The sequence below is a fragment of the Manacus vitellinus genome, unplaced genomic scaffold, assembly GCF_001715985.3.
Source record: "Manacus vitellinus isolate BGI_N305 unplaced genomic scaffold, ASM171598v3 scaffold_105_pilon, whole genome shotgun sequence".
Taxonomy (NCBI): domain Eukaryota; kingdom Metazoa; phylum Chordata; class Aves; order Passeriformes; family Pipridae; genus Manacus; species Manacus vitellinus.
In genome coordinates, this window is record NW_021938824.1 from 575,212 (window position 1) to 578,417 (window position 3,206).

Below are 3,206 nucleotides of genomic sequence, written 5' to 3' on the forward strand. Positions count from 1 at the left end.
CCCCCGTTCCGTGCGGGGTCCCCCCATCCCATCCGGGCAGCCCTCATTCCAGCCAGAGGTCCTCTGCCCTATCCAGGGTGCCCCAGCTAGGGTCTCCCCCGTCCCATCCATGGGGTCACTTCCCATCCGAGTGCTTTCAGTGCATCCATGGTCCGCCACATTCCGTCTTTTCCCCCCCCATCCTGCCCTGGTCCCCCCATCGTGCCCAGAGTTCCCCTATCCCATGCAGGTCCCCGATCCCTCCCACTATGATCCCTTCCATCTGGGTGCTCCCACCCTGCTGAAGTTGTCCGTACCCCCCCCCCATCCTATTTAGTTGCCTTCACCCTCCTGAGTGCCCCCATCCCACTCAGGGTGCCCCCCACCCCATCCCATCATCCCTGTCCTGCTGGGGTGCCCCTATTGCATTTGGGTGCCTCCGTGTAGCAGGAGAACCTCATCCCGCCCAGGGTAACCCTGACCCCCCAGGTTGTTCCCATCCCATCAGGGTGTCCCCATCCCACCCGTGTGTCCCACCACACTGGAGAGTCCCCAGTTCACCCCAATGTCCCTGTCCCCCTCCCCAGGGGATGCTCAGAGGGGGTTCCCCATCCCTCCCCAAGGCAGGAGCAGGGTCCTACCATGGCGAGACCAGCCATCCTGCGGGACAGACCCACTGGAAAAACCTTTTTCCCCCTTTTTTTTTTACGCAGTGGGCTGGTTTCCGCGTAATGGGCATCCACGGGGCTGCTGGGGTGGCACCCAATGGGGCTTCATCCAGCACCTCCAAACCATTGTCTTCATCTCACTCCATCACCCACAGCCTGGCTGTGAACCCCAACCTCCCGTCCCCAAACCCCCGGGGCCACCAGGCTCCACCACCCCCCGGCAGCCCCTTGCTCTGCTCCACAAAGGTTCTTCAGTTGCTTTGCCTGAAATACTCCATGAAAAGGCTTTTGTACCATCCAAATCGCTGGTGACCCCAGTCCCCCCTGCCCAAGATTCCCAAGGAAAAGCAGGAGGCAGCTGCGGGGGGTCGTGCCGGCCGGCCCTTCCCTGCTCCCAGCCCTCCAGATGTTTTATTACCCTGTGTTTAATTAACATTTCCAGCCATTCTAGCCATGTGCTGAATGGGGAGCTCACGTCTACCCCTTCTTCCTAAACAGCTCCATGGTTAGGGAAACATGTGGAGGGGTCCCCTTCCCACGTAGGGTGTGGATGTGTCTGAGGGAGCTGTGTGCGCCCCAGGATGCTAAAAAATATAAATTATTACCTTAAGCGTTCTTTTGCCCAGGTTCCCCATAAATAATGTGGGATGAGCCCTCGACGAGTGAGGACATGACTGGTTCCTGGCATTGGCATGAATGTCCCATGTCACCCAGCACTCCCCAGCGACTCCCAGCCTTGCAGGTCCCCAAGTCATAACACGGGCACCACCAGCACTGTAGTTTTGGGCTGTTTCCCAACATTTTTGACGGTCCTATAAACCCAGGAGAGCCTCTAAAATGGGTTTTGAGGTGACGTTAGGTGGTGTTTGGTGCTCTTGGAGTGATGATGGGATGGATGGATGGGGAATCTGTGGGATGGAGGGGGTTGAGGGGTCCAAGGTGGGACCATCAGACACCCCAGGACCTTCAGCCACCACAGGAGCTCAACAACCCCGGGAGTCTCTGCTGTTCCTGCACCCATGGCCACCTCAGGAAGCCTGGACACTCTGGGACCCTCAGGTACTCAGGCCCCTTGGCTACAGTGACCCAACACCTACCCCAGGACCTTTGACCACTCTGGGACCCTTGAACACCCCAGGAATTTTGGACACTCTGGAATCCTCATCTGGCCCAGGACTGTCAGCCACTCCAGGACACTCAGCTGCCCTGGGACTCTTGACCATTGCAGGACCCTCAGGCACCCCAGGACCACCCATTCGCCATCTCCCATCCCACTCTCCCAGACACATTTTTCACTGGAGACCGGGGGCACAGAGGGGACCCCCACATCCCTCCAACCCCCCTAAACCAAAGCCTGAAGCCCCAAGGAGGAAAATCCCGGCACAGCCCTGTCACCATCACTGTCACTGGGGACAAATGGGGGGACAGGGGGGCTCCTTAAACTCCACCTCACCCTCTTGGGGTAGGGGGAGCTCGGACCCCCGTTATTTTCCCTCTGGGTGACAGTGGTGTCTCATGGGTGGATTGTTCTCCCCGTGGCCCCCCGAGCCCGGCAGGGTGGGGGTGAGACGCCAAAGGAGTTCTGGGGGAGCCCCTCCACCTCCGCTTCCCTGCTGCTCGCCCAAATTGTGGGTAACCCCGAATGTGGAGGAAGGCTCGGGGGAGAGAAAGGCCACTCCCAAATCCCCCGAGCACATCGCTCCGCGCGGGGCAGCGCCGCTCCAGCCAGTTGTTGACAGCCGGGGAACTGCTAATGGCCCATTAGCACATGCTGGGGACACCCCCGGGCGAGGGTCACCCTCTGTCCCTCCCGCACCAGGTCACCTCCTGTGTGTCCCCCCCCCTCCGGTCACATCCTGCCCCTCCCGGACACCTCCTGCCCCTCCCGGACACCTCTCCCCACCCCCCGGTCACCTCCTGCCCCGCTGGACACCTCTTCGTGCAGGTCATCGCCACGGGGAGGAGCAGCATCCCTGCTGGGGGGTGCAGAATTTTGATGATACGGGGTAAAACTGAGACGCATTTGCACCCCAAAAAGCTTTAGGATCCGAGGTCCGGCACCTGAAGTCACGCCAGGTGTGTCCACCCCAGGTGTACCCTCCTCAGGATGAAAAATGGGAGAAATCCCCGGAACTGCCGATTTTCTCCACAGAGGGGCTGCGTTAGGGAGTACATTACGGGGTACGGGGACCAGGGATGTCTGTGTGGGATGCGGGGACCCCCGGGGCTGCACTGGGGTGGGGAACCCCAAGAACCACCTGGGATCGAGTCTCCCAGAACAGCTTGGGCTGGGGGTCCCTGAGAACTGCCCTTAGGGTGGGGGACCCTGAAAACCCCCATGGGATGAGAGTCTCCGAAAATTGATCTGGGATAGGATCCCCCGGAACCGCCCGGGAACGGGATCCCCAAGAGTCACTCGGGTGGGGGTCCCCTAGAGCTGCTCTGGGACAGAGGACCCCAAGGAACACCCGGGATGAGGGGACGGGACCCCCCTGAACAGCTCTGAGGGGGGTCCCGAGAGTTGCTCTGTGACAGGGGACCCCAAGAGCCCCCGTGAGG